Consider the following 23,777-nt stretch of genomic DNA (forward strand, 5'->3'; position numbering starts at 1 on the left):
CAGAGCGACTTACTGAGCTACAGGGGTATTGGAATCGATTGGGCACGCTCATACTTTGTGGCATCACAACTCTTACATCGTCTTACCTTTAAGGTCAACTCAGAAATGTGTTGGAATAAATGAATATTTTAATAAAGTCAAGTCCTATTAAATGTCAAATGAATTTCATTGCCCAGTATTGTTTGATATGAATAACACCACAGTGATTTGAACAGGGTGCAAAAACGATCAGCCCCATCAATCCGTGCACCTGTCCCGTTCTTGCTCTAGGCCGAGGCTACATTAAGAATGAATAGTTTGCTTACAATAGTTGGCTAAATGTGGATGAATTCTGTAGAAAATTTAGTGGAAATAATTATGTAGCCTACAAAACTGGTGGTAAATCCTCGTTTAATCTTGTCCTTCACTGCAAGCCAGAGAAAGTTATTCCAAACCTGCTCTGTTTTTACTAAAACGCACAAACATGACAATTTGGGGCATATTATTGTGTGGAAAAAATGTCCGTTTGTATTAATTTAGATTACAAAATATTTTCCTATAGCCTACTCTGGCCTCATATAAAATATGTAAAATATCTGGCATGACTAGCCTAAATATCCATATAAAAATCTAAGAAACATATCCCTGCATGCAGTGTGAACTGATTACATATTTGTTTTGGATAATGATTAAATGTTATCTAGGCCTAATACCGAGAAGAGAGGTTTGTAACTTATAGCTTATATCATTGACCAATGTTTAAATTATTTGGATTTTATCATACCACCTCCCCCCTCTGCTCTCCCTCCCTCCCCGCGTCCCCGCTCTGCCTCTACACTGTAGCCGGTGAGTGGTAATCCCCTGCCGTCCATGGTTTACTCTGAGCCCGTATTTAATTCCTCTAAACCCCCAGCTGCCGTCCTGGTTACTCACTGAGCACGACAGACTGTGAACCGCTCCGTTTATTAATAATTCACCAGCCCTCCGCTTCTCCGGCCGCGATCCACTGCTGCGCCTCCGCGAGCTCCGGACCGCCGGATCACTCTTTCTGGGTTTATTACACTGTAACAGCCGTTAACTCCAACTATTTAATTCACTCGTCATATGTACAGGGATTTAGCGTATACATATGCGCGTTCTCGTGAAGTCGCCTGGCATAGTGGCATGATCAAGTATCACCTCTCTCCCAAACTATGATATTGCAACATCCATGGTGCCAGATCTTGTGCTAGTTGTGGTCTCCTTTTTCTTGAGTAAATATGGGCATTGAAGAACAGGTGAAGAAGAACCAAAGGGAATTCTATTTTTTTATTTTTTTATTAGGACCAGAGGATGAGGATAACACACAGAGTTCCTTTGAGGCACACAGAAGCAACAGCTGATTTGTGAGCGTGTAAGCAGTCTACTTACTGTCGGTCCCTTGCAAAGAGAGACCTCTGCTCTGTTACTTGGGAGCTGACGAGACGCTCGCATCGTGCACGGATTTGCCTCGCGGGGTATTCGGTGGACAAAGCGGACGGAAGGGATGGCGCACTGACAGGCGACCATTGCAAGTCCTCACAGCTCCGACAACCGCCGTCCGTGTTTTCATGGAAGTCCCACGCATTAATAGCGGACATAAACACCCCGAATGAAGCCGGGAAGTGGATGACTTGGATAAGCCGTCTCCCTTCCCCTTTCCATGTTGGAGGAGAACAGTAAAACTACAATTAAAAAATGTTCACCGGGCCACAGGCCGTCCCGTATTAGGGTTATTTTGCTTCCGGTATCAGAAGAAACGAGTAGTTTCTCTCCCACACTTTTTTGGAAGCTGAACTTTTTTAGAGTGGAAAATGGGTATTTGAGACTGTTGGCACATTTCCCTCCTCCACAATGGTACGTGCTGTGTAAATCAATAATTTGCTATTTTATGCATCTGAAAGCTTGTAAACATCTTAATGTTTTGTTTAAACACGAAAACATCACGCTAGTGCATCAACAATTATTAATGATAATCCCAAAGTTATCTTGTGAGTGGTTTAAGGAGTAATACCATACATTAAAGTTAACTTTGCACTACCCAATCTCATATTGATACTGTATAGGATTTTATGTTAAATCATCAATGGAAGTGGGTTATATTTTAACAAGGATAACGCGGATAATTTATCTTCCTTTACCCTCCACTCCGCTACGTTCCCGGGGCAGTTGAGCAGCTTCCAGTCGTTGCAGCTCGTGGTCATGCTGTCGCCCCCATATTGACAAGCAGAGCACTGCTCTCCACCAATCAAGCGTCTACTTTGATGTATCTATATTATACACAGAAGTCAACGCAGCGTTGCACAACCCAAACGTGAAAGAAATTGAATAAGCAGTAACATAAAAATCGAAATCACCTAATGTGAATAGTCAACGGGCGCACTTACTTTTTGGTTTATAAGTGCATTTTGGCTACAGTTTATAGGAGATGTTACCCTAAGAATTGGACTTTATTGCTGAAATCAATGTTAGTTGTGGAAGATAATTGGCGAGACTGCTTTCCTCTCGTGCTCTGTTAACATGATCTACCGGTATAACTTCTTACCGACTGGTGCGTAATTACGCATAGCTGTAAAGGCTACTTGTTGAATTCAGGTCAGTAAGGAGAGCACAAGGCCATTCTAATAACCACTAGGCCCACCAAGTCCACAGCACTGGTCCTTGTGATGCTGCTTGTGATTGCATGTTATGATATTGTAATGGAGAGTTTAGTTCAGTAGAGGTTAATTTCCTCTATGGCTTAAAACATTTAACATGAGTTTCTTGAGAACAGAAAATATTGCTAAGCTATAAGTAAGCCTACACCAAAACAAAGTTTGATATAATCTTTACACAGTAAAGTAGTAGAGTGAATCATGTCTCTAAGACTGTCAAGGAAAAACTTGATCTGACTTCTGATTAAATGTAAGCACAAAGGACATATATTCTGCTCCTTTATTTGTTTAGTGTATTTTTCCAAAGTAGTCCAGTTGTGGGATATTGGGTAGAAGTGGACTGCTATTAAGTTCTAAATTAGTCATGGAAAGTAAAAGTGTTGTTTAATGAGTTATAATGTAGCTGTCAGGTTCTTGACCTTTAGCTTGATATCTTGGCATAGGATCAATTGAGTTAGTCATTTTGTGAACATTGCCTATTGAGGAACCACTGACATATACAACCTTGAAGTTACTGATAGATTCCTACAATTCTATTTGCACATGAATATGGAAAATTATTTGTATGAATAATTATTTGTTTACTTGCACACTGGCATGGCACTAGTCCAAGTAGCTCATCAGTACCTTAATATAAAAACAAAATTCAGGACAGGCCTCACATGGGATTATGTTGATTTGTTTTTCAGCTACTTAGCAAATCACCTCTTTTTAATGAAAAGCTAGACCTAGAATTTCTGCCCAACATTTTCTAAACATGTAAACACGCACAATCAGTATTTAAGGATGCTAAGGCAATCCTTCAAACTCACCCTGTCCATTGAGTCCTTCACGTATCAAATATATTGTAGTTTAGGAGTGCATAAATATATGCATATATTAAAGAATAACATATAATTTATATGCTTCACAAATTAATGTATGCTCTCCTTTCTAAGTATTCTATAATGCCCTTCCCTCTATTGACTTCAGGCACTAAAAGTAGTATTTTCTCGAGTGCTACATGTTCTGGCCCATGGTCAGGATGTGTGTGATTTGTATGAGGAGGAGTACTGTGTCATAATCTCGAGGGAGCTGTGTAAATTGTTAGGTAATTGTATATCCCACGCTGTAGATGTTGATGTGTATGTACAGAGGGAGCAGCCCACCACATGATCAAACAGGCGGTTTCCAGGCCGTATGTTTTCTGCAGCTCTTGGCTGTCGCTGCCAGTGATGTCATCTCTCACTGTGTATATGTGGTCCTCCTTCGCCCTTTTGTGATCTGTGGTGTAGAGGCTACCATATCCTCATTGGCGTTGCAATCCAGACGAATGCTAGGGTTTGTTTTTGTTAAATAAACACTTGGGAGGAGGTGATGGCATGCATATGTGTCATATTAACTCCTGGATGTGATTCTATAAAGGGTGCAGAGAGTTGTCTTTCAGTTCTGATCCGAAGTCAGTTTCTCATTTCATCTTAAAGGTATGTGGTCATGTAAGGTCATCTTAGATTAGCAGTTCGGGTAGACTTTGGGCATATGGTAGTGGAGCCATAACCTTTGAGGACTATGTACATAGATTATGAACATGGATCAAGTTTTGGTAGCTATCCATATGCTGCAGAAGTTGTGTTGCATTTTGAGCCATCCTGATTCTTCAGAATGAGGCCCCCTGTTTTAGAATGCCAGCCTCAGCCGTTAAAGGCATCTTACAGTGCCCACTGCAGAGAGAAGAAGATGTACACATCACACCCATTTTTACATTTTAGTCATTAGGTAGACACTCTTATCCAGAGTGACTTACATGAGCAATTAGGGTTAAGTGCCTTGCTCAAGGGCACATCAACAGATTATTCTACTATTTTTCACCTAGTCAGCTCGGGGATTCAAACCAGCAACCTTTTGGTTACTGGCCCAACGCTCTTAACTGTTAGGCAACCTGCTAGGCTACCTGCCACCCCTCACTAACCTGTTGTCCCTTGGGCACACATTCATTGTGCACTATAATGTCGTTTTTAGCGTCAGACCAAATTTAGATGACTGTGAGCAGGTCATAACATTTGTATTCAAAATACTGCCTCAAATGTTTTATATAGTCCAGACTCAGCCATAGTACTATGCCCACTGCAGACTGCATACCAACGCTTAATGAGTCATTTTATTCCATTTAGTTTGGAACTGTTTTACAGTGTCTTCTGCCCTCCTAGTTTAATTTGAAATAATTTCCCAACAATATATTTATTTTTGCTTGCTCTCCAGTTGAGGGTCTCTAATGAAGAATTAGACTTTCATTAAACTGAGCTTAAGGGCTATTTATCAGTCGAGCTGTATTTGCATATTACATTTTTCTACATTTCTTCTGTATTTAGAACCAGGTTGAGCAAATATAATAAACTGGCATCAAATACATTATCCACACCTCAGACTTAAAATGGAATGCACGAGAAAGAACCAAAGGCAAACCCCAAACAGCCCTACAACAATAAACAATCTCCAATCTCCAATCCCACATACACCCTTCTAATTATTATCCCCCACCTCCCCTCTCTTACCCCTCACCTCCTGAGAAGCAGGTGTAAAATATCACATTTTCCCAGCATTTTTCCCTGAGGTGGCTCTGGCGTGGACTCACACAACGTACATTTCCCCTTTCATATTTCCCCCCCCACATTTTTTAACAAACAAGTTCCCCCTCCCTGTCCTCTCTTTGATCAGCACAGGTTCGTTAGCTTGTTACCGAGTATACAGTGAAGCCCCATGCAGCCACTGACTGGGACTGGGAGGATATCAGTGATGCTGAAGAACACTAACTGTGGCACTATTGATGACAATGTCCGGTGGGGATGAGGAGTGATAACGATGATGATCACTGTCTGATCAATAATGGAGGAGATGACTGTTCTCATGGATTGTTGTGAGGCCAGAAAGACTGGTTTGGAAATTAGTAAGGGAAGTCAGGTGCTTCTCTATTGTGTGTATGTGTGTGTGTGTGTTTGTGTGTGTGAGGAGAGAGAGAGAGAGAGAGAGAGAGAGAGAGAGAGAGAGAGAGAGAGAGAGAGAGAGAGAGAGAGAGAGAGAGAGAGAGAGAGAGAGAGAGAGAGAGAGAGAGAGAGAGAGAGAGAGAGAGAGAGAGAGAGAGAGAGAGAGAGAGAGAACGATGTATATGTTTTAATTTATCCTGTGCCATGAAAAGATTGGCAAACCCCATACATACAGTCAGGTATTGGCACCCTTGATCAAGATGAGCAAAAATGACTGTATAAAATAAATAATACAAATACTGAGCTATATTGTATGCTCAAAAAAGGGGAAAATATATTATTTTATACTAATACAATTGAGAAAAAAAGAAACCCGCACACTGCTCTTGATAGTACCACTGCTCTTTAATAAGCTTTACATATCGTAAAAAAAAATAATCTGAAAATGATAGGGGTCAAAATTATTGGCACCCCTGTTTTCAATAATCTAGCACACTTCCCTTGAGAGGATAAGAACACTGAGCCTTTTTCTAAAAAGTTTTATGAGACGGAGAACATGTTGGGAGGGATCTTAGACCATTCCTCCATACAGATTATTTCTAGATCCTTGATATCCCTCGTCTGCTCTTATGGTCTGCCCTTTTCAATTCAAAACCACAGGTTTTCAATAGAGTTCAAATCCAGAGACTGAGATTTGCAAAAGTCATCAACATAAGGGAATTTCATATTTTTACCCAGCTTTTAACCTAAATCCAATGACATGGTGAATGTTTTAGTTGAAAGTAGAAGTTGAACTGACGTCTGTGCCCAGTGGATGTGGTCAGAAGACATGTAAATAGAGCTCTTTGGCCACACAGGGTTTGGAGTTGAAAAACAAAAGCATAAGCAGAAAATAACCTCATACCTACAGTAAAATATGGTGGTGGATCTTTGATGTTATGGGGATATTTTGCTACCACTGGTCCTGGGGCCCTTGTTGAGGTCAACGGCATCTTTACCAAGTACCAGGACATTTTAGCCAAAAAACCTGGTTGCCTCTGCCAGGAGGCTAAGTGGATCAAAATCAAAATCCTCAAGGAAATGATTAATTGACCATCAAATCAACATTTTGCAATGGCCATCTCAGTCTCCGGACTTGAACCCCATTGAAAACCTGTGGTTTGAATTGAAGAGGACAGTCCATAAGAACAGACGAAGGATCGCAAGGGGAGGGTGCTAGAGTATTGAATACAGGGGTGTCCATAATTTTGACCCCTATCATTTTGAGATTTGTTTTTATTACTTGTTAAACTAAATCTCTTTCTCTGAGTAATTAGTATAAAATAATATTAATTTCCTAATTTTTTTGCAAACAATATACAGTTGAAGTTGGAAGTTTACATACACCTTAGTCAAATACATTTAAACTCAGTTTTTCACAATTCCTGACATTTAATCCTAGTAAAAATTCCCTGTCTTAGGTCAGTTAGGATCACCACTTTATTTTAAGAATGTGAAATGTAAGAATAATGGTAGAGAGAATGATTTATTTCAGCTTTTCTTTCTTTCATCACATTCCCAGTGGGTCAGAAGTTTACATTCACTCAATTAGTATTTGGTAGCATTGCCTTTAAATTGTTTAACTTGGGTCAAACGTTTTGGGAAGCCTTCCACAAGCTTCCCACAATAAATTGGGTGAATTTTGGCCCATTCCTCCTGACAGAGCTGGTGTAACTGAGTCAGGTTTGTAGGCCTCCTTGCGCGCACACGCTTTTTCAGTTCTGCCCACAAATGTTCTATAGGATTGAGGTCAGGGCTTTGTGATGACCACTCCAATACCTTGACTTTGTTGTCCTTAAGCCATTTTGCCACAACTTTGGAAGTATGCTTGGGGTCATTGTCCATTTGGAAGACCCATTTGCGACCAAGATTTAACTTCCTGACTGATGTCTTGAGATGTTGCTTCAATATATCCACATAATTTTCCTTCCTCATGATGCCATCTATTTTGTGAAGTGCACCAGTCCCTCCTGCAGCAAAGCACCCCCACAGCATGATGCTGCCACCCCGTGCTTCACGGTTGGTATGGTGTTTTTCAGCTTGCAAGCACCTCCCCTTTTCCTCCAAATATAACGATGGTCACTATGGCCAAACAGTTCTATTTTTGTTTCATCAGACCAGAGGACATTTCAGAGGACATTCCCCATGTGCAGTTGCAAACCGCAGTCTGGCTTTTTTATGGCGGTTTTGGAGCAGTGGCTTCTTCCTTGCTGTTTCCTCCAGCATCTTCACAAAGTCCTTTGCTGTTGTTCTGGGATTGATTTGCACTTTTCGCACCAAAATACGTTAATCTCTAGGAGACAGAACACGTCTCCTTCCTGAGCGATATGACGGCTGCGTGGTCCCTTGATGTTTATACTTGCGTACTATTGTTTGTACAGATGAACGTGGTACCTTCAGGCGTTTGGAAATTGCTCCCAAGGATGAACCAGACTTGTGGAGGTCTACAATTATTTTCGGAGGTCTTGGCTGATTTCTTTTGATTTTCCCATGATGTCAAGCAAAGAGGCACTGAGTTTAAAGGTAGACCTTGAAATACATCCACAGGTACACCTCCAATTGACTCAAATGATGTCAATTAGCCTATCAGAAGCTTCTACAGCCATTACATCATTTTCTGGAATTTTCCAAGCTGTTTAAAGGCACAGTCAACTTAGTGTACGTAAACTTCTGACGCACTGGAATTGTGATACAGTGAATTATAAGTGAAATAATCTGTCTGTAAACAATTGTTGGAAAAATTACTTGTGTCATGCACAAAGTAGATGTCCAAACTGACTTGCCAAAACTATAGTTTGTTAACTATGTATGAAAAATGTATGCACTCACTAACTGTAAGTCGCTCTGGATAAGAGCATCTGCTAAATGACTAAAATGTAAATGTTAACAAGAAATTTGTGGAGTGGTTGAAAAACGAGTTTTAATGACTCTAACCTAAGTGTATGTAAACTTCCGACTTCAACTGTAGCTCAGGGTGCCAGTAATTATGGACCTGACTGTATATAGTTTGATGAGAGAGATTGTGTGTCTGCAGCATGTGTGTGCGTAATAAAAAGAGAGGAAGAGATGGACAGAGAGACTGGGCAGGATTCAGGTCCCAAAAATACTTCAATCAACTATTAGACTAACGAAAATCTGAGACATTAATTGTCATTTGGAAAAGAAAGCATTTCTGCCTTTGTTTTGGTTGCTGGTCAAACCCACACAGTTAAATTGAGCATTCACTGCTAACCAAACATGGGAATGTTAAGAAATCAAATCTTGATCAATTACATTTGATGAACATTTGAATTCGGTAAAACACATTTTACATTACATTTTAGTTATTTAGCAGACGCTCTTATCCAGAGCGACTTACAGTTAGTGAGTGCATACATTTTCAAACACTAAAACTCCATCCCAGACATCAAATCATTGTTTGTTAAGTGAGGCCTTGATACTATTTTCAGCTCAAGGCTGGCCATATGGATCAGGCATATGTTGCATATATATAGAAAAGGGTGGCATATACAATTGTCAACATGCTCCATACAAACATACAGAAAGGGGAAAAAAGGGGCCAGTGCTACAGGGAGCTACATCAAACAATCAGTGCCGCCTCAAACAAATGATGCCCCTTTTCAAGTATGAAGGCAATCCATGCAGCAGAGAGAGAGGTTTCACTCTGCTATCCCTTCATCCTTCCATCCCTTCACCCCTCCCTCCTTTCAGCAAACCACTGGTCAATCCAACCGCTTTTAGGACTGTAACACCCTCAGGCCTGAGAATAAGCCTCTTTCTCTGAGATGAAGAGAACCGAATCATATTCACAGAAATAGCCTATACAGTGGCTTGCGAAAGTATTCACCCCCTTGGCATTTTTCCTATTTTGTGGCCTTACAACCTGGAATTAAAATGGATTTTTTTGGGGGTTTGTATCATTTGATTTACACAACATGCCTACGACTTTGAAGATGCAAAATATTTTTGTTGTGAAACAAACAAGAAATAAGACAAAGAAACAGAGAACTTGAGCGTGCATAACTATTCACCCCCACAAAGTCAATACTATGTAGAGCCACCTTTTGCAGCAATTACAGCTGCAAGTCTCTTGGGGTATGTCTCTATAAGCTTGGCACATCTAGCCACTGGGATTTATGCCCATTCTTCAAGGCAAAACTGCTCCAGCTCCTTCAAGTTGGATGGGTTCTGCTGGTGTACAGCAATCTTTAAGTCATACCACAGATTCTCAATTGGATTGAGGTCTGGGCTTTGACTAGGCCATTCCAAGACATTTAAATATTTCCCCTTAAACCACTTGAGTGTTGCTTTAGCAGTATGCTTAAGGTCTTTGTCCTGCTGGAAGGTGAACCTCCGTCCCAGTCTCAAATCTCTGGAAGACTGAAACAGGTTTCCCTCAATAATTTCCCTGTATTTAGCGCCATCCATCATTCCTTCAATTCTGACCAGTTTCCCAGTCCCTGCCAATGAAAAACATCCCCACAGCATGATGCTGCCACCACCATGCTTCACTGTGGGGATGGTGTTCTTGGGGTGATGAGAGGTGTTGGGTTTGTGCCAGACATAGTGTTTTCCTTGATGGCCAAAAAGTATCATCTGACCAGAGTACCTTCTTCCATATGTTTGGGGAGTTGCCCACATGCCTTTTGCTTTTCTTTAAGCAATGGCTTTTTTCTGTCCACTCTTCCGTAAAGCCCAGCTCTGTGGAGTTACGGCTTAAAGTAGTCCAATGGACAGATACTCCAATCTCCACTGTGGAGCTTTACAGCACCTTCAGGGTTATCTTTGGTCTCTTTGTTGCTTCTCTGATTAATGCCCTCCTTGCCTGGTCCGTGAGTTTTGGTGGGCGGCCCTCTCTTGGCAGGTTTGTTGTGGTGCCATATTCTTTCCATTTTTTAATAATGGATTTAATGGTGCTCCGTGGGATGTTCAAAGTTTCTGATATTTTTTTATAACCCAAACCTGTACTGTACTCCACAACCTTGTCCCTGACCTGTTTGGAGAGCTCCTTGGTCTAGTGGTGTTGCAGACTCTGGGGCCTTTCAGAACAGGTGTATATATATTTAGATCATGTGACACTTAGATTGGACTTTATTTAACTAATTATGTGACTTCTGAAGGTAATTGGTTGCACCAGATCTTATTTAGGGGCTTCATAGCAAAGGGGGTGACTACATATGCACACACCACTTTTCCGTTATTAATTTTTTAGAATATTTTGAAAGTTTTTTTTTCATTTCACTTCACCAATTTGGACTATTTTGTGTATGTCCATTACATGAAATCCAAATAAAAATCAATTTAAATTGCAGGTTGTAATGCAATTTTTGCAAGGCACTGTACAGTGGGGGAAAAAAAGTATTTAGTCAGCCACCAATTGTGCAAGTTCTCCCACTTAAAAAGATAGAGAGGCCTGTAATTTTCATCATAGGTACACGTCAACTATGACAGACAAAATGAGAAAAAATTATCCAGAAAATCACATTGTAGGATTTTTAATGAATTTATTTGCAAATTATGGTGGAAAATAAGTATTTGGTCACCTACAAACAAGCAAGATTTCTGGCTCTCACAGACCTGTAACTTCTTCTTTAAGAGGCTCCTCTGTCCTCCACTTGTTACCTGTATTAATGGCACCTGTTTGAACTTGTTATCAGTATAAAAGACACCTGTCCACAACCTCAAACAGTCACACTCCAAACTCCACTATGGCCAAGACCAAAGAGCTGTCAAAGGACACCAGAAACAAAATTGTAGACCTGCACCAGGCTGGGAAGACTGAATCTGCAATAGGTAAGCAGCTTGGTTTGAAGAAATCAACTGTGGGAGCAATTGTTAGGAAATGGAAGACATACAAGACCACTGATAATCTCCCTCGATCTGGGGCTCCACGCAGATCTCACCCCGTGGGGTCAAAATGATCACAAGAACGGTGAGCAAAAATCCCAGAACCACACGGGGGGACCTAGTGAATGACCTGCAGAGAGCTGGGACCAAAGTAACAAAGCCTACCATCAGTATCACACTACGCCGCCAGGGACTCAAATCCTGCAGTGCCAGACGTGTCCCCCTGCTTAAGCCAGTACATGTCCAGGCCCGTCTGAAGTTTGCTAGAGTGCATTTGGATGATCCAGAAGAGGATTGGGAGAATGTCATATGGTCAGATGAAACCAAAATATAACTTTTTGGTAAAAACTTAACTCGTCAGTGTTTGGAGGACAAAGAATGCTGGGTTGCATCCAAAGAACACCATACCTACTGTGAAGCATGGGGGGTGGAAACATCATGCTTTGGGGGCTGTTTTTTCTGCAAAGGGACCAGGACGACTGATCCGTGTGTAAAGGAAAGAATGAATGGGGCCATGTAACATGAGAATTTGAGTGAAAACCTCCTTCCATCAGCAAGGGCATTGAAGATGAAACGTGGCTGGGTCTTTCAGCATGACAATGATCCCAAACACACCGCCCGGGCAACGAAGGAGTGGCTTCGTAAGAAGCATTTCAAGGTCCTGAGTCCTAGCCAGTCTCAGATCTCAACCCCATAGAAAATCTTTGGAGGGAGTTGAAAGTCCGTGTTGCCCAGCGACAGCCCCAAAACATCACTGCTCTAGAGGAGATCTGCATGGAGGAATGGGCCAAAATACCAGCAACAGTGTGTGAAAACCTTGTGAAGACTTACAGAAAACATTTGACCTGTGTCATTGCCAACAAAGGGTATATAACAAAGTATTGAGAAACTTTTGTTATTGACCAAATACTTATTTTCCACCATAATTTGCAAATTAGTTAATAAAAAAATCCTACAATGTGATTTTCTGGATTTTTTTTCTCATTTTGTCTGTCATAGTTGACGTGTACCTATGATGAAAATTACAGGCCTCTCTCATATTTTTAAGTGGGAGAACTTGCACAATTGGTGGCTGACTAAATACTTTTTTTCCCCACTGTATGTGGCAAGCAGAACTACCACTGTAGGACAATGTCAAGACGATATGCTTATGTCCATTAGGAGAGTAAAGGACATATTACATATGAACCTTGGTCCTTAACAACCTTTGAAGAGCTGAGAAAGAGCAGTTATTGTGATGGAACAAACCTTTTATGGTTTCACTCTGTTCTCCTCCATATTAATGATGGCAGGTCCGAACATGGTTGTTGAAGCCGAATGTCATGAATCGTCTAATTTGAGTTTTCAGTTGTGACTTGCACTCACATTTCTTATTCGAAATCTAACTTGAAGAGCAAACATACAAAAAGTAAGCAATGGATTTGCATTAAATGATTAGTTTATACAGCACACACACACACACACACACACACACACACACACACACACACACACACACACACACACACACACACACACACACACACACACACACACACACACACACACAGGCACACACACACACACACACACACACAGGCACACACACACACACACAAACACACACACAGATGCCCCTCCAGTGTTAAAAGGGAAAGGGAAAAGACAAGAGTGCTAACCTCTCATTGGGTGGGATATGAATAGCCTTTGTTTCTAGCCGCAGCTTGGTTAGCCAAAGTCTGGGACTTATTATAGTGTTGTGTGTTTATGCATGTGTCTGTGTGTGTAAGTATTCCTTCAAGTATTGTTCCTGTGTTATCTGTGTGTGTTAATGTCTGTTTTAAGTGTATATAGTGTATGTTTACCAGGTACACAAGTTAAGAGTAGCATGCATTCAGAGTTGGCTTCGAACACTGTTTGTTCCTGTTTTGTGAAACTTGAGAAATCAGGATTTAAGGTTCTGGAAAATAGGATTTTCCCCAACTCTCCATATCAAGGTTTCCTCCCAGCTATGTTGTCTGGGCTGGCCTGCCTCAATTGACGGCAGAACTGGAATGGATGCTCATTCAGCGCTCAAGGCCCAGCTGGTGTGTTCCACAGCATACAAATGAACTGTGCTGAATGGAAATAACACTTAGAAAAATACCTTTGCTGCATCGATCAGTGAATGTATGCCCCATGTGAATGTTTTTGTGCTGAATCAGTCACCGCTGTGGGAGAAGTCACCAGGTGACAACCAGGGACAGGAAATGCCATTGTGTCAGTGTGTATTGTGTGGTGTGATCCAAAAAGCAGCTGAAACGTTCTGGTCTCCATTCTGGTGCTAGCACTGGAGTTCAGGCCTGCGTAGCATATGAGTTGGCCAGTGCACATTATGAATCATGTTTTGTGTGTGAGTATAAGAGGGGTAGGGATTTTCCATTAGATTTTGTACATTATGCTGATATTGCTTGACTGAACTGTAATTGGCACATAATCTCTGACCAATAATAATAACAATAGTAATAATTATAATTATAAGAACAATAATTATAATTATAATAATTAATAATTAATAAATACATAAGTATAATAATATTATAATAATGTTATTATTATTATTAAAAAGAAAATGATGTTGTGTTGTGTGTTGTGTTGTATAAGGTAAGGAGTTGTTTAAAGGATGGTAAATGCATTGACACTATGAATGACTGTTGTGTTACGTTTCAGGCCACCGAAACCTTTCTGGTGAATGAAGACCCCTCCAGAGGTCCTGGGATGCCTGAATGCTTTGTAGTATCAGATTCCTACAGGGTATGCATTATTATTGTTATTATTGTTATTATTATGATTATTTAATGTGTTATTTGAGTCATTAGTCATTATTCAGACTGATGGTCTGCTTTTATGCTCTTGGTAATTGCACCACAATCATAATGTCACTCACAGCTCCCTCTCCTCAGCTGCAAACCATTACAATCATTATTTCCACACACACTTTGAGAAAAGGGCCTTGCAACTCCGCCGAAGCGCCCTTACCTCGTGGGAAAGAAAATTATAACGATAATGTGCAGCATGCAGAGTTGTATAAAATGAAAAAAAGGACCCCAAAAAACCTAGAAAACTACACACAGTTGAAAAAAACATGCAGCTTTAAAAATTCCACCCAGCGAGCGCATTGGATTTACAGCGATCGGCCTGAAATGAAATGGTAATAAAAAGAGAATTGCTGGATGGGGGGAGTGGTAGTCTGTGGATGACTGAAAATGTGATTGTTAATGAGGTGGGAGCCAGTTTTCTACTCTTTGTTTCCAGCTAAAGCCTTTTGCCAAGTTATAGAGAATCTGGGTTGCTACAGTGTATCGTGTGTCTCGGGGTACAGAAATGAGCCATAATGGGAGGTAATTGAGTATCATGGTTGGTGGAGAAGTTGGAGAGGGGAGGAGCATCAATGTGACCATATTAGATATCAGGGCCAGTGAGTTCAAGGCCATCCAGAGAAGGGTATCTGTACTCACCTCCTCATATGGAGGTTAGGCCCCAGGCATCGCATGGCTACCATGACACCATCACCACTCCAGCTACCTCAGAATCTTCTGTCTGTCCATTTTGTCTTCATATATGAGGGAGTAATTGGTTGGGAATCCTAATTTACATTTACATTTTAGTCATTTATCAAATTTTTAACCCTGTGAATTCTGTGCTTAACTTCTGAGTCGTATGTTTTAGTTGTTCCATATATTCGTGTGTGTTTGTGGTATGCAAAACAACCCATGCAGATGCTGCTGCTACAGTGCTTCAATATAACAGCAAATCCATTTTTGACTTTACCACACTGAGTGGTGTAGCACAGCAAATATGTATATTCCAGCGTGTGAAAAGGAGAGCCACAGACTCAAAAACCATAGCATATGGCTCTACCATGTGTTACTTAATGAGAGATTTACTCACATAGACCACTAAATGTGGGGTTCATTTAAGGAGCGATGCTGGATGAGTGTTTGCGTGTGTTGCATTCAACTCAACTCTATAAAGGAGGAAAACAGTTTTTGAGCCCCTTCAAACCCACTCTCTGCAACCTTTCACTTTTGTGATCCTGTGTGCTTTTTATGACTTCAGAGACAGAGAGAGCGAGACAAAAAAAACATCCATGAATACACTGAGTTAGACAGAGACTACAACTTGGGAACAGGATTCATTCCACCTGCTGTTACACAACTGCCCAAATTATGTGTATGTTTGTCACTCTGAAAGTTACTGCTTATCAGAATTGACGTCATTTTGGGATATATTTTCCAATATATCAAGGTAACGTTTATTATTTCAGTCATATCATATTCACAGATGGAATCAACCAGTATGGAATGCTGTGAGCATGACCTTGTGTGGTGAGAAGGGGAGGTTGCGGTTATGTGGTCTGCACAGACCCCTGACCACACACTCCCTCCCTCCCTCCCTCCCTCCCTCCCTCCCTCCCTCCCTCCCTCCCTCCCTCCCTCCCTCTATGTCTCCCTCTCTGTCTCTCTCTATCTCTCTCCCTCCCTCCTTCCCTCCCTCCCTCTATGTCTCCCTCTCTGTCTCTCTCTATCTCTCTCCCTCCCTCCTTCCCTCCCTCCCTCTATGTCTCCCTCTCTGTCTCTCTCTATCTCTCTCCCTCCCTCCTTCCCTCCCTCCCTCTATGTCTCCCTCTCTGTCTCTCTCTATCTCTCTCCCTCCCTCCTTCCCTCCCTCCCTCTATGTCTCCCTCTCTGTCTCTCTCTATCTCTCTCCCTCCTCCTTCCCTCCCTCCTCTATGTCTCCCTCTCTGTCTCTCTCTATCTCTCTCCCTCCTCCTCCTCCCTCCCTCCTCCTCCTCCTCCTCTCCCTCCCTCCCTCCTCCTCCTCCATGTCTTCTGTCTCTCTCTATCTCTCTCCCTCCCTCCTTCCCTCAGTCTCTGGCTCCCCCTGGTTGTGTGCAGTATAATTGGCCACACAGAGCCCAGATCTCTTTGTTTCTCCAGCAGAGGCTTGTGGTGTAAATGCACAAGCAGTAGGCCTCATAAATCTTAGGGACTCCAGTGTCAGATCTAAATTTCAGCTCCACACTGACGTTACCCCCACCAAACCCCCTATACCACACTTAGGACCTGGTCCAAAACTTGTTTTATTACTTTGTGAAAAGCGTGTTTGTGTTTGTGTGTGTGTGTGTGCGAGAGAGAGAGAGAGAGAGAGAGAGAGAGAGAGAGAGAGAGAGAGAGAGAGAGAGAGAGAGAGAGAGAGAGAGAGAGAGAGAGAGAGAGAGAGAGAGAGAGAGAGAGAGAGAGAGAGAGAGAGAGAGAGAGAGGGGGAGAGAGAGAGAGAGAGAGAGAGAGAGAGAGAGAGAGAGAGAGAGAGAGAGAGAGAGAGATGTTTTCTGTGAGAGGGTACATGCCTCTGAAAATTGTTCCCAGTTTGACCAATATTCTGTGTTTTCTAATACACTCCTCCTTCCATGGGACACTATCTTGTTTTGGTAGCATACAGTATGTTCTTATCCAGCAGTCTTCAGGTTGGGCTGTTTTCCATTTTCAAGTCAACTTCATTGTAGTAAATGTCCCTGGCCAGACCAACAGTGTGGCTGCAGCGTGCGCCTCTGCTGTTTTCAACTGCAGTCGCCATTGCAGGTTTCAGTTTGGATTTAATGTCTGATAGCGTTCTATACACTCTGCAATAAGCTCCACAGTAGATCATGTTCATTAATTGTCTTACTTGTACATCGGCCTGGGCTGGAAGTGTGCACTGAAATTCAGTCAAGATGCTGAAAGTGCCTTTGTATCAGAGGGCAGAAAACCAATAGAAGTAACACAAAACATGCGGAACACTGACAAATAATTTGTTCATTTGTTTTACAAACTAATTTATGCCATTTATATGCAATATTACTGAACATTGCAGAGGCAGTGTAACTGTAGTGTAATAACAATGTAATACTCTTATATGTAAACCCATTAATTTACATAGCTAGAATAAAATGTACAAGGGTCTAGATAAAATGAATCCAAACCAAGACCCCAGTGTCCTTCTCTTCCAATCTCATTAAATATTTCAGCTACCTTCTCATTTCTCAGATGGAAAACAAATGACATTTCCAATATTTTAAGACAATCTCTTAATATCAAGTTATTATTTATCAACATTATAGGTCTTTATTGTCGGTTATAGGCCCCATATGCAACAGCACCTTTGACCTTACAGCAATCATATTCTTATGGCATACATTTGCATGGACTTTAATAAGTCTATAATAATATTTCATAGAAAACACACAAAATCACATTGTAGCTATAGCAAATGTTTAGCTCTTTGCAAAATTTACAGTGCTCACCGTCAGACTGGCAGACCTTCTGTAAAGCATTTTACCTTTCTCTTTTAGGCTATAGGCTGCTCTACACGTCGTATTGATAAAACGCTGGATATTATGCATTTGGCGTTCCCATTCATTTAACCCTCGTAATAACATATTTGTTACCATAAAGAAAAAGAGCGGCGTATTGTCATTACGAATGATTACTGAGTATGAGCTGAAACAACCAGATTAAGTAGGAGTTTGTCACCGCATGATTTACAAAATTGAGAGGTTAATGTTAGTGATATTATGTTGTATAGCAAACACCGTCGCCCCTGATCAATAAAAAAATCAGTGCACACGACAGGAGAGTCCATAGAAGAGGGTGGGAGACAAAACTTTTTTCCCCCATAAGTTTGTGTAAGCTTTCACTTTCAGCCTTCTAGGCGGGGTTACAGTACAGCATGGAGTGAGCGAAACAGGACGGCGAGCGATTGCAATGCAGCACTACAGCGAACTTCCATCCAACTTAAATAAGCTCTCCAATTTTTATTTCTAAAAATAACCATGTACTCCCCGTACTGCTTGACACAGGTAAATGCCATTATTTTATTGTTATTGCATAGTATACAGTCGGTGTTGCGGGTTAGCTTAGTGCTCACACCATTTGAAACAATGTAATAGTTGAATTTGAGTTTATTTGTTACTCTCTGTTCCTTTCTGATAGCATTTACCTTGTATCTCTGACACTTTTTCTTCTTAGATGGCATTTCTTCGCAGGAGTTTCTTATGCATTTCATTGCACATGGTTTTGGAGAGAAAATGGCGCTCCTCCCGAATCTATTTAATATAAAAGGAGGGGAGAAGTGGAGGAGGAGAAAGGAGTCAGTGTAGAAAACTGGACTGAAGTTTAGTGTTACATGTGATGGTCTTACTTCGACATTTTCCAAAATGTTGATCTCGCAAACGCTTGGCAGTGAGAGAGGCTACATGTGGAAGCGTGGCCGTAAAACAGCTTTATCCGCTAACGGTTGAATCTGTGACATTCGAGGGCTTTGGGTCGGTGTAGCCTGCACTTGTCAACCGTGCTCGATTCTGATTAATATAACGTACGTATTTAGTTAAAGTAAATGTTCGGGAATATAATGTATAAACTATTTTACGCATGAGTATCTCACTGCATATATGCGCCATAATGATTATTTTCAAGGTTCTGGTCATGCCCAGCTGATATGAATTTATTTTAGTGACTGGTCCACTGTACCTAGCACAAATACTGTATTTAATCTGCTATTGTAAACTCTTGACCATTTCTGTTCATAGTAAAACGACCCACAATTTACAGCCGATAAATATACCATAACTTTGAATAAGAAACCTACCTCTGATGTTTTACTCTGTGCTGCTTTTCCCTAAATGTATAACCTACTTTCAACTATACAGTGCATGTCCAGACCCTACAACCTGGTATATTTGGTATACATACACCATCAATTGTAAAGTTCCCTGTAGCTCAGTTGGTAGAGCGTGGCGCTTGCAACGCCAGGGTTGTGGGTTCGTTTCCCACGGGGGGCCAGTATGAAAAATGTATGCACTCACTAACTGTAAGTCGCTCTGGATAAGAGCGTCTGCAAAAAAAAAAAGACTAATGACATATTCAATAGGGAATACTCTGATACTTCCACATGCAATATTCCACATTTCTGAGGACAGTTGGGCAGATAAAAATAGCTTATTGATAAGGTCCTACCCAAATAAAATGTACTTTTGTAAAGCTATATATAATCTCTGGCTATATAATATAACTAAATAAATTATTGTTCAATATGCTCATTAATGGAAAAATCTGTTTGATATATTTTATTTGTTAAAACTGGAGAGTTGATCAGGTAACAACAGTTTTAGAATCTACATGATTTTTTGAAAATCAAGAATTCAAGGCAAGTTTTCTTAGAAAAATTATAAAATGCTTATATTTGTCTATTTTATGAAATTGTAGTCTATTTGTCCATGATGAAAGAGAGTATTAAGAAGTATTATAGTGCCTGTTGTAACTTTTGCAGAGATGTGTTCGATGGATTTTAACAAAAAAGTGCATTGCACAGTCCTAAGATAACTTAAACAGTTAGTTATTTAGTTTATGGATGTATTTCCTTTGAAACAATAATGTGCATTAGTAATAGTCCTATAACTGATCTCTGTCAAGTGAACAGTGATTTATGGTCTATTCTAAAATGGCCAAATGTCACACATCATTGCTTAACTTTTTTTTGACTCACCAAGAACTCTAAATATATGATGTTCAGTAACTATTCATTTCTGACTTATGTGCAATATCATTACTCTTGGAACTGGAATTTTCCTTAGCTTGGCAAAGTAACTTGGAAGGAAGCACCAGAGAAAGCTCTGCTTGAAGTTGTACTGTCAACAGTATATGTTCACAGATAAATGAGACATACAACAGGGGTGTTTGAGCCGACTGACTGAAATATTTAACATATTTTAGCAATAATAATCCACATAATACAAATTTAGAAAGTTCCTAGGCCTAAACTGAATATTGAGGCATCCATCATTTAACTCTCTGCATCAATATATTCCTGGTTCTGCAAAAAGAAAATGTGTGGCCTGCTTTTCTCCTTTCTATGCATTTGTGTGTTGATTTTTTGTTAATGTTTATGGATTCTTTAAAAAGCCATGCATTTTCCTGGGTCCAAAATAGAATGGTTGTTGAAATGATCTGCAATTCTGTGACTCTTCTAACCGGTGGCATAACTGTTGGAAATCTACTCCTATAAAGCAAACTTGTTTATCCCTTGGCTTAATTGGACAGTAGACTGCCAAGGCCTGTGTGATGTGTAATTCATTCCTCATTTTACAGTGTTTTATTAAAATAATTTTACTTCCATGCCTCTGATTCCTGTTACAGAAGCAGAGAGGGTGTTTTTCTCAGTTGCGGGCACAGCCAGTAGTCTGTTTCCATTTAAAACACAATGATCATATGTTGTTGTCTATTCTACTCCCTGATTGACAGAAGCGAGACAAAGCTGATTTGAATACATTTTTAAAAGAGGATATCTATTGGAAGAGAGACTCTTGTACTTTTTTAGGCCATACCTGTCTAAATGAAATGCAACTGAGAAAGCAAATAGGCCCACATATTTAGAAATGATGGAATGGGACTTTATCAGATGTACAGAGAGAAATCTCTATATAGGCTCAAACTTTTCTCTCCAACAGTTTAGCATTGAGATTTTGGTAGGCCTGTACACATATAGCCTAACATGCTCATGCATATTTAGTTACAGCGTTTCTGGAATTGATCAATGTTGTAATTATTTTACTAAAGCGGTTATACAGCAGTATGAATGGTAAAGAAAATGAAGCTTGCATAGAGCCAGAGATTTTTTGTCCGTTAATAAAATTTAATTGACAACAGATCTGACTGCACATTCGCACGTGATGCACATATGCAGAAGTAGGCCTATAAGCTAAATCATTTGGACTGGATGAACAATATAAATGTATTATTTAAAGCTATACATTTACTGTATAGAGTTTGGTATGCTCATGCATTTAGGGAGATATTCAACAAGAGAACAGCTTTGTGCATTGCACTCATCCAGCGTGTGTGGAGCTTGCGCCTCTCTGACCAGCCAAAGCCTCCTGCAATCCCCTCACTTCTGATGTGCCTCTTGTCTGCAGATGTAGACTCACATTTATGTTTATTTAATTAAGGTTAATAATTAAAAAACGAGTTTGGACCTCGGATATGGCAACACATGTAAACAATCAAATAAATTATTAACAGTGATAAAAGCCTTTCTGGAGAGTGGCGAGATGGATGGGGTGTAATGGAGGCAAATTATGGAAAGCATTCAGAGGTCCGGATAGACTTTATTCGTGTGTTGTTTTTAGTAAGCATACATTTTTTATAATGTTATATACAATGTAGGCCCATACAAAAGTTATCTACAGTAGGTATGGAAATAGGCCTACCAAAGTCACCGTGTTGTGTGGCTGGCTGATATAGGCTATTGACTGAGTTATTAGACACAGTAATCGGAATAGCATTGCCTTTTCCATTCTTACAGCGCTACACTCTTAGAAAAAAAGGTGCTGTCTAGAACCTAAAAGGGTTCTTCAGCTGTCGAGAACCCTTTGGAGAACCCTTTTGGTTCCAGGTAGAACCCCTTTGAGTTCCATTTAGAACCCTTTCCACAGAGGGCTCTACATGGAACCCAAAATAGTTTTACCTGGAACCAAAAAGGGTTCTCCTATGGGGACATCCGAATAACCCTTTTGGAACCCTTTTTTAAAAGAGTGTAGGCTAGGCCTAAGTCTTAACAAAAAGTGTCCTTTTTCATTTCTGTCACCCGTACGTATAATCAAACCAGCTTAGCTCAGTAAAGCAGATTTCAACACTTTTCTTCTCTACACATCCTAAATGGAGTTGCCGTGATATTGAAAAATACAAATTACATTGTCATTGTTGTTCTTGTTATAGTCATTATTAGGCATAGGCTATTATTAGGCTATTACAAGGAAGCATGGCATGCTTGGCTTGTTCCCATAAAGCACACCAGGTCATCACCATTTTCTTTTCGCATTTGCCTAAGCCACTTTATTTTAATGATTTGATTTATGCTCACAAGTTTAAACAATAAATGAAATGTGATCACTCTATACTATTGTTACTCGTACGACCTTTTAACTTCCTCTTCTCTTTGCTCTCCTGCTCGCGGGACGGTGACCCCTGCACGGGAATGCTTTTCACACCTCTTAACACCCTCGCGACACTAAAGTATTGCACTACTCACCTTCTAAACAATCCATTAGTGGTAAGTGTTGCCTATTATTTATTTGAAGGCCTATAAATTTTAATGTGTGTTATATACAGTTTATTAGGCATTGGTTGTTGTAGCCTATATGACACTTTTTTTTTAAACACTCAAAATATAAAACATTCGTTTAATTTAACCATTCAGCTTATTGAAATTAGGCATCATTTGCTAAATGTTTTTCCCGCACGTTCGGACTTTGTTGAAAAGCAGTCAAGATATAGGCACAAGGCCCAAAAATATAGGCCTGTTTTGTTTCAGACAACTCACTGGCAGCCAATCACTCTTGCTGTAGGCCTAAAGTCCTACTCATTTGTTTAAAAAGCTTAACATACATAAAACAAAAGGTAACTGCGGAGAAAGAACAAGATGGCTATTTAATAACATTTTTGTAATTGAACTTAATTATGCAGTTTGCAGCCCTGCAGCACCGATTGGCGAATGTAGCCTACTAGCAGACATCTAGTCAAGCAGATAGGCCTAGTGTTTAGCAAAAGTAAGTCACATAATTTAATGATGTCATCTAACATTTGCAAACTTGATGCCTTGAAAATGTATCTTGCTTTTCCCTTTTTCATGTAATTAACCCTTGAGTGGCAAACCCAAAATGTTTTACCATTAACCCATTCTTTGCATGCATATTTGAGACAGAAAGACTAAACAGATATTTGTAGAGTTTAGAAACAATTTAGTCCTAAGAAACATATTTCTTGTTGCATGTCATCTTTGTATTGCAGGTCATTCAATATTTCACCTTTGTCTTAATTGCCTTTATGGCTACATTTGTGGCTTAGTCACTTGCCCTAAATGATCCTAAATGATGTTAGGTTTAAGTAAGTCTATATTACTGTGAGTTGCTGCATAGATAGATTATATTTGTCTAATCAAATCAAATCAAATTGTATTTGCCACATGCGCCGAATACAACAGGTGTAGACATTACCGTGAAATGCTTACTTACAGCCCTTAACCAACAATGCATTTATTTCTTAATAAAAAAGTAAAATAAAACAACAACAACAACAAAAAAGTGTTGAGAAAAAAAGAGCAGAAGTAAAACAATAGGGAGGCTATATACAGGGGGGTACCGGCTATGGCTATGTCATTATCAGTTGTTATCAGACATGGTGTTTTGATATTTTTTTCCAGCAACAGTAAGTAAGAATGGAATGAGCAA

The 23,777-nt window shown here is 40.2% G+C and overlaps 1 long non-coding RNA gene across 1 annotated transcript; it reads left to right on the forward strand.

Moving 5' to 3' along the window:
- Positions 1-1,772: 1,772 nt before the first annotated feature.
- Positions 1,773-22,601, forward strand: LOC123489667. The gene is made up of 3 exons (XR_006660583.1): positions 1,773-1,854; positions 14,186-14,269; positions 22,565-22,601. It is a non-coding gene; the product is annotated as an uncharacterized LOC123489667 (long non-coding RNA).
- Positions 22,602-23,777: the final 1,176 nt, after the last annotated feature.

Source organism: Coregonus clupeaformis, unplaced genomic scaffold (assembly GCF_020615455.1).
Source record: "Coregonus clupeaformis isolate EN_2021a unplaced genomic scaffold, ASM2061545v1 scaf3149, whole genome shotgun sequence".
In the NCBI taxonomy this organism is placed as follows: Eukaryota; Metazoa; Chordata; class Actinopteri; order Salmoniformes; family Salmonidae; genus Coregonus; species Coregonus clupeaformis.